Source organism: Neltuma alba, unplaced genomic scaffold, assembly GCF_004799145.2.
Source record: "Neltuma alba isolate B1F8T4 unplaced genomic scaffold, ASM479914v2 tig00011339_pilon, whole genome shotgun sequence".
Classification (NCBI taxonomy): Eukaryota; Viridiplantae; Streptophyta; class Magnoliopsida; order Fabales; family Fabaceae; genus Neltuma; species Neltuma alba.
In genome coordinates this window covers 64,823-74,147 of record NW_021636041.1, presented here as the reverse complement: position 1 = coordinate 74,147, position 9,325 = coordinate 64,823, and the positions used below count along the sequence as shown (strand labels likewise).

Sequence of the window (9,325 nt, the reverse complement as noted above, 5' to 3'; positions counted from 1 at the left end):
TGATTCAGCGTTATCACCCTTTCACAACTCTTCAAGCACCTTATCAGAGCTTGCTCGGAACATTAGATTGCGATCCCAGATTCGATCAAGACGACGCCGTCGACTCCTCCAAACTGATCTACTCGCGCCAGTTGTTGACGAAGGTGAAGGTGAGTACCTCATGAGAATCTATATGGGTTCTCCACCATTAGAGACATGGGCTATCGCAGACACAGGAAGCAACCTTATATGGGTCCAGTGCTCACCATGCAACAACACGTGTTACCCTCAGAACTCACCCATCTTCAATCCCGACAACTCTTCTACGTATAAGATCCTGTCGTGTAACACAAAACCTTGTACGTTGTTGGGCCGATATAGTTGTGGGAATTCTTCACAGTGCTTGTACAGATATGGATATGCAGATGGCTCAACTACTTACGGAGAATTGGCGAGAGATTTCTTTAGCTTTAGTGGAAAACATGCTTCGTTTAATAACTCTTTGTTAGTGTTTGGATGTGGACATAACAATAGTGGGATATTCTCAAGCCAAGGTTCAGGACTTGTGGGGCTTGGAGCTGGACCTTTGTCTTTAGTTTCGCAGTTGGGTTCTGAGATCGGTCACAAATTCTCATACTGTTTGGTTCCTTACTTCTCAAATTCCACCAGTAAACTGAAACTGGGTGAAGGAGCCAATATATCTGGATCGACATCGCATGGGGTTGTGACCACTCCATTCATAACTGGCGGTGGAAATTACTTCCTCACTCTTGAAGGTACTGATCAAGTTAACACTAATGGTAAAATTATTTACGAATTATCACTTGTAGACTGTGTTTTCTGTAAGAAACCGAATGAACAAGACATCTTAACTCCGAACACCCAATCTTCAGGTTTAAGATTATGGTTCCTTCTGCTTTATTTATATATATCTTACTGATTAAGCTCTAATTCTATCCGGTTTAGTTTGTTATTACTTCCCACACCAAGTCAAATCTGCTCACATTTGACTCACACTTGACATCCTAAAATTATTTTTCTTTGAGCTAAGAGAATGTCTTAAGCTTTATATGTCAATGTCTAGATCTGATTATTAGTTATATGTTTTTTTTTCCTGTCATCTTTAAGGGGTTACAGTTGGAAACAAGACGGTAGAGACAAGTCCCAAAAGGGAGGGGAACACACTTATTGATTCAGGAGCGACCTGGTTTTTGATGGAACCAGGCTTTTACGTGAAGATTGAGGCTTTGGTAAAGGATTCAATTGGGGTTGAAGAAGTTGAAAACGCTTCTGATCTATTCAATTTGTGTTACTCAAACAAGGATGCTGAATCAATCATGAACAGGTTTCCAGATTTGGTGGTTCATTTCAAGGGTGCTGACGTGTACTTGAAGCCTGATCATAACATATTCTTTCCTCAGGACGATTTCATTTGCTTAGCAATATTCCCCTTGGCTGACGAATCAGGATTCGACTACGGAAGTATGCCTCAGGTTAATTTTCAGGTGGAGCACGATCTTGAAACCAAACAAATTTCATTCGCTCCTGTTGATTGCAGCAAACATGAATAAAAAAGAAACGTAATCGTCATAGATTCATATGATAAATAATTCACTTGGCTTAATTATATATGCCATATGTGAGAATGTGCAAGTATGCGTACGTCAAGTGAAATTGTCAACTAATAAGCTGTGGAATTAGTTGGGCTCTTGTGCAAAGCCCGACATCTAAAAATAAGGTTAAGATTGAGTTTGTGCTTAAAATAATATTCTTCTGAAAGTTTTTTTTTTCCCAGTTCACCGTAATGCCAAAAATTTCAAAACGTAGTATTGGTTGCTTCTTTCTATTAAAGCCAAAACCTAACATTGATCGTTAAAAAATTTGGCGTTAATCATTAACATTTTTAACCACAAAGGGCAATATTGCTCCAATTTAATACTGTTGTGTATATAAGTAGGTGTGTCAAAAATGAAGTCCCACATTGTCCAAGAGAGAGGAAGCTTAAGTGTATAAATGCTATCATACATTATTGGGTTATTGAATGGACCTAGAGGAGAAGGAGGATTTCACGCGCACAATAATGGCTCACCGGAGGGAAACACAGTTGAAAACTGGCAATGGCAATTCCCCCCTATGTGAATTAGAACAGAACTGGGCACTTTTTATAAAACACTTTTACAAAATTAAATTATAAAATGGTGTTAAGAGAACTTATCAGAAAATCCTCACTTTTTATAAAACACTTTTGCAAAATTAGATTATAAAATGGTGTTAAGAGAACTTATCAAAAAATCATTATTTTGACTGTTTATTTTGTAACAGCCAAAGGTTATTGAACGTTGCAAGTTTTTCAAACCGTGATTTATTCTCCATTGATCCTTGAATCGTTTTTCATGGATTAATGTTTGGTAATGTCTGGAATTTATTTCTTAAACATACCTAACGTTCATAGCCAAAGGTATAATTATAGATTATTGTAGTAACGTAAGAAACTAACGAATTAATTGTGTTTATGGTGGTGCCCAATAGTCAGGTCCCCTGAGGCCTATATAAAGTGGTTCAGGATAGTGTGTTCTACACCCCGCTCTTGAGCTTTCGAGTATCTGTTCCTCCTCTGCATTTCTCTTCTTCCCTCTCTGTGTTTTTGTGTTGCTGAGTTATATTTTTTCTGCTATTCTGTCACCCTGTTTTCTGCAGGAAGGGTCCATTTAGTTTTAGGGAGTGCCGCATTCACGTTTACTTGCGGTGGCAAAATAACTCTTAAAGACAGTGTCTGCCAGCACGACTCAGACCAAGCTGATACACACTTCCAGTTTCCTCAACAAATCCTTTCGAGTCAAAAACAAACTTTTGAGGCTAACATTATTTCTGAGTAAAAAGTTTTGAGACAAATTAGTAACCCTTAAAAGTAAGTTAACGTCCTAATAGATTAATGAATATCAAAAAGTTAAAAGCTTTATATGCAAACATTTTAATAAGATGTATTTTACTATTTTCGAGAAGTTTAAGACTAAAATTAGCTAAAGTTAAAACCTTTTAACAAATTAAATAAGATGTATTTTACTATTTCTGGGGAAGTTTAACTTCCCCTCCTCACTTACCCCATATGCCAAGTGAGGCCTTAACTTTCAATGAGCTCACATTTGGTAAGGATTCTAAGATGTAAGGTGAAGTGTATTGCTTACAATTTATTAATAATGTATTTCTTATAGTTTTATATTGTTTATGCACGCAGAGAATATACATTTTATCTAGATGAAATTCTTTATATTACCTGTCAGCCTTGGACAAGTGACCGCTCAACTATCTAGATGTCCACAAAATATAAATTTTTACTTAATTGAAGTTGTTTATCATCAGCGTCTAAATATATATTGGACAAAATTAAAGACCATACAAATTGCAGTCAAAACGATGGAATTGGGGGGAAATGGAATTTTTTTAAACTAATATATCAATTTAAAAATAATTTAGGATTATAAAACTTAAGAATTTTAGTAAAGGAGCAAAAATCAATAATTTAACGAGTACACTGATACAAGTCTTCCTCCTGTTGCAACTTATACAAAACCATGTCTATGGGAGATGAGGCTTACCTCAGACATTGAATTGGTCTTCATTTTGTTGGGAGTATGCTAGTGTGGTTAATCATCGACTCATACTTGTCGAAAGATTGTTAGAATGTGTAAAGTGAGAAAAGTTAGCTTGATATAAAAAGTCCCACGTTGAATATAATTTGGCTTAATAAGAAATAAATAAGCACCATAATCTTATTTTTCAAACTGGACTTACCTCAAAAATTGAGTTGGTCTTCAATATGGGGGAGTATACTTGTGTGGTAAATCATAGACTCACACTTGTTAGGAGATCGTTTAGAATGAGTAGTGCAAGCAAAGTCCACTTAATATAAGATGTGTCATATTGGATAGAATTAGGCTTAGAAAGGTTTACATAAGTGAAAGACCCATAAACTCGTAATTTTAAGATTTTAGATTAAGGTGTGATGTCAAGCCTACTTTTATGAGTCCCCCCTATTGCAAAAGTTTAGGAATGAAGAGCTAACTATCATGCTAAAAGCTTAAGTTGATAGCAGAAGTATACTCCAATTCTTTTAATTTGGATCAAACACAAGTTCGCAGTCTCCACATGATTTTGAGTGCCAATTGGTTGAATCGATCCACACCCCCCGACTCCACACCCCCTGACTCAAGATGTATCATTTCCTCCCTCTTAAAGGAGGTTCATCCTCAAATCTCGTTTTGACAAAGTAAGATTCAAACCCGTACAGGTGATATATTCCTATTTTATAATATATTTTTTTATATAATTAAGAGATTTTATAATGTTTAAAGGATTTAAAATGTAGAAAATACTCATATTTTGAATTAAGAAAATTATATAAATTAACTGCTTAAAAGTGTTTTTTTTTAATTATATTTTTATAATTTTCCTTTTGAAAGGTATCTTTACTTTGATTTCAGGTTTTATCTAATATCATTTAAATTCAAAAGCTCTTTTACTTTGGTTGCCATAAAGATCACACCAAATCAAAAAAATTCAAATTTAAAGTTCTATCAAGATTACAAGATAAAAGAAGATAAAAGATTAAGCTAGAAGACTCAAGGGTTTTCTTATCTAACTAGGACAAAGTCAAAAACTATAAAAGGAGATCAAAGGAGCCTTGGAGGAGCAATGAAGCCATCTACACTACACAAGTACAAGCATACACTTGGCTTCCTCTTGTGTCTAGTTGTTTAACTATCTTCCTATTATTTTCTTTTTATCATTATGATGTCATCTAGTCATATGTGTGGCTAGTCCTCTTTGTTCCTGAAAATAAGATGACGTGGCTTGAGTTTCTGTTTATATTAGGGAGTTTGCTAGTTTTCATATTTCGATCCACTAGTATGTTACTTTTATGGATTTCCTAGGTTAGGATTTTGATTTCTTTTGTGGACTGATATTTGATTTGTGTTTCAATTGAACAATTATGTTTTGGAGTTTTCAATGAATATATTTTTAGTTTCCTCGTGATTCTATAAGTATTTATCTTTATAATTGTTCAATGAATTCTATTTTGATTTGCACAAGTAGTTCATGCTTTAGGGTTCTCAATAAATAACTCTCTTTAAGGAACAAGACATAATTGTTTAATTGAATTAACAAGCTAAGTAGTTTTTAAATGATTAATTGAAAGGTGATTATATGCTAGCTCTCTAGGTATAATTATTAATTAGTTAATCACGACTTAGATGTTATCTAGGGTTTTTCCTTTTGACTTAATAGTTTTTTATACAAACTCCTCTTCCTTTTGAACTGTGATAGCTACTCATCATGTCCTCGAGAAGTGCATCATTCTGGTAAAGTCTTCGTTCTTTTTGCGTTCGTTTACTTATTTTTTTTTCCCTCAATTTATTTTCTTAAAAAAAATCAATCAATTTTTTTTCCTACTCTTTCTTTCTCTACATCACACTTTTCTTAATTAAAAAGGTTTTTAAAATTTTAACAAAGCTCTTCATAGAGAGAGATGATCTAGCTTGACCTCTATACTATGTTGATTTAGTTAATTAATTTGAAAGCTTATAGGATAGGGGGATCAGCAGGCATTGATACTAACCCTTAGAAATAAAACACCAACTATCATCCCAAAAGTTAAAGCTGATAGTAGATGCGTGCCTCAATTCCTTTAACCCAACAATAACATGGGCCCCTTTGTCTTTGCCGACTCTGGATGCTACGTGGTTGAAGCCGACCCACACCCCGCAAATCTAAAGCGTGTCACATCACATTATGAAATTGACCACTTGTCTTCTTCCCTTGTTGATGTTATTACTTATAATTGTTTATTGGTTTAATAGAGATAAAGTTCTTCCTTACATTGCAAGAAACTAAAGATTAGGCTGAAACAAAACTCATAAATTTTCACAAAATTATTGAACTCTTGAACAAGTGAGCTAGGCAGAGAGGCTGGGTAGGGTAGATAAGACAGCACAAAATTATAGTGAGCTCAATTTGCACGAGTTATTCCCTCAGAAAATATCAATCAATAAGAGGTCATATAAAATAACCGAAGAGGAAGGCCTGCATATAAGGGGAAGTAAAAAAGAAAATAATGTCACTTTACTCCAAAGTTAGACAGATCTACTAAAATAATAATATATATCATGACTAGTAGTGGGACAATAAAATGCCAAGAAAATTAGAAAGGACAATAAAGTCAACAATGCAGTTATTTCCTTTCTTTCCTAAAGAGATTGATCCATTGAAGTGAATCCAAAATGTCAGAAGTATAAAATAGTTCAGAGGCTTATATTCTTATCAAAGAGTGAGCCAAATATCACAAAATATGATACATAAATAACTGATAGGAACACAAAACGGCCATATCATATTATCTAATATGTCACCAAGACCGCACATGTTCATCTCTACTTTGATTTTCTTGTCCTTCTTATGTACCAATGGATGTCAAGAATAACAGCACTAATAAAATTGGACTTGGGCGCCTAAAACAGTTAAGCATACGAGAATAAGTGCCTAGCACTTTTGTCATATAAATGTCAGGTGTTAATGTATTATTATTGTCCCTGACTCTTGGAACATGAATCTTCCTATGCATGTATTGCCAATTTGCCAAATGAACAACTTTTATCTCTATATTGCCCATTTGCCACGTAGTTTAACTTTAACTATGATTCGATTAAATCTCAAATAAAACCTGCTCATTAGTTTCAACTACAATAGAACGTTTCCCCAATAGAAAAACATTGGCATGCTGAATATCACAATCACAAGAAACAGCACTGAGTGTAAAATGGGTTAAATTACATGAAGAGAATTAAACATTGGAATGCCAGGTTGCGATTTCTCTGGTTCAATCTAAACGCGGCCGTCTTGTTCTCCTTCAAACCGATATGCTTCCACCAATAATGGTATCGTAGACATAGGAAGTGACCTTACATGGGTGCAATGTTCACCATGCGACCCTTGTTATCCTCAAAACACACCAATCTTTGATACCACTAACTGTTCTCTACGTATCAGATCAAGACCCAATGATTTTCATCGAATTCAATTCACCTATAGACCTAGTCTTTTTTGGTACAAATAAGTATTTTGTTTTTGTTTTTCTAGTACAGATAAGTATTTTGATGAGTATAATTTAGTGTACGTATATTTCTGAATTGTTGTGTGCTCACATTTCTAAGGTTCCAAAAAAAAAAATTTGAGGTTGCTTGTGATTGTGACTGGAGCTTTTGTTGGGATTTATTGATGAAATACATTTCAGGTTCAATTCTTTGCTCTTATATATGTAAAAGTCTAGTTTGGAGGAAATTTTTCCTTTATGCATGGAGGTACTAAACTTAACGGAGTGATGTACTATTTAATTCTTAACTCTTGTGTATATAGTAAATTTAGTCAAAAGAATAATATGGCTTATTTTAATGAATAAGCCCATATCTACTTATATTTTTAAAAACTATTATTTTGAATAAATTTAATCAGAAATTCTGAAATTGAATAATAACTTTTATATATAAGTTTCATTGCTTTTAACAAGATGTGATTTAAAACTGAAATGGGTTTTCATACTTTTAATATATAAATTAATTAAAGCTCTAATATGTCAATTTAATTTCACAATATTTTTGGTCTTCATTCTTAACAATATGAATACTTGTAAAGGGGCTTTCTAGAGTTTTATATTTTAAAATTTTTATTTCTCATTCAAAAAAAAAAAATTACTGTTGGCTTTGAGGAAAATGTAACAGTAGAGGTAGAATTATGATTAGGATTTTTTTTTTTGAAAAATTAATCTTTTAGTCCTCCAACTTTTGACTCACTTGCAACTCAGTCCTTCAATTTAACTATGACTCTATGCAACTCAATTCCTAGATTTTTTACTCGCTTATAACTAAGTCCTTTACTTCTTTTTTTTTTTTTGCTTTTTATATTATTATACTTATCATTTTTTTATGTGGCAAAAATTAATCCAAGTCAGCTCTGCATGGCAAAAACTCTTCCTATTCAGCTACACGTTCGCAACCTCTAGCTCATTTGCCCTCCTTTTCTCTGACCTCACCCAACTTATACACCACCTTGGACCTCTCTGATCATCGCTCTCCTCCCAACACCTATTTTCTCCTGCCGCCTCTCTCCTTCCCTCCAACTTCCAATCCACCCAAGCAGCTTAGGAAATCAGACAATGAAATGCCAATGTTGGGATCAGTATTTTTTTTTTTTAATGTGTGTGAGGTCACCACACAGTACTCTTGCTGCTGGTAAATATGGATGGAGCACAAGGTCATCCTCCTCAAACTCACTATCCATGGATTGGATCACCTTTCCAATCACAAAAGCTATAATCACCTACATATATAAATCAAACGCTAGGTTCTTGTTTATTCCAATGTTTTTTATTTTGTTAAGAATTGCGAGTGCATAGTTGGTGCTGATTAGAGTAGAGCCGTCAAGAAGGCCTGTCATTCTGCAAAAAAAAAAAAGATTGACGGAAACAATGACGAGTTCCAATGTGATGTGGGCATTCGGGATGGAGTCGGCGGCTATTGATAGATGGGCTAGGGAGGGTCTTTGAAGCTTGAGATGATCAAAGAGGGTCTTTGGAGCTTGAGATGATCAAAAAGGGTCTTTGGAGCTTGAGATAATCGGAGGCGGGAACATCCTCTGGCGCAGGCGAGGCCGCAGTCGCAGACCCTGGAGCTGAGGTGGAAGAAATTTTGCCGTGTGGAGCTGACTTGGATTAATGTTTGACACGTAAAAGATGATAAGGATAATAATATAAAAAGCAAAAACAATGGAGGATTGAATTATAAACTAATCAAAAGTTTATGGACTGAGTTATATCGATTAATTTTTCTTTTTTTTTTTCCAAAAAAACAATACTACCTCTAATCCTTAAGAGTTAGTTGACTAATTTAAGAAAATTAAAAAATAAGTTAAGTTAATTACTTGTAATAAATATATATTATCTTTCCTAAAATATCCTTACTAATTACTAGAACTACTATTATTATAAGGATTATTTTAAAAAAATATAAATATGAGAAATAAAATAGATTAAGATATTATAATTAGGATTAAAATAAAAATAAAATAAAATTTTATATTAAAAATAAGAGGTAGTACTATAAATAGAAATACTCTCAGAAAATGTGCTGCCATGTGATTCTCTGTCTCTCGTTACGAGCCACGAAGTGCGGCTATTGGAATTGATCAGTACAAACACTGGAAATTGAAAAATACGAATGAAAACGATCGCGATGGGACTCGAACCCATAATCTCCCGCTCCGGAGGCGAGCGCCTTATCCATTAGGCCACGCGATC

The 9,325-nt window shown here is 34.2% G+C and overlaps 1 non-coding gene across 1 annotated transcript; it reads right to left on the bottom strand.

The window, feature by feature from the left end:
* Positions 1-9,252: 9,252 nt before the first annotated feature.
* TRNAR-CCG (transfer RNA arginine (anticodon CCG)) lies at positions 9,253-9,325 on the bottom strand. Its single transcript has one exon. It is a non-coding gene; the product is annotated as a tRNA-Arg (tRNA).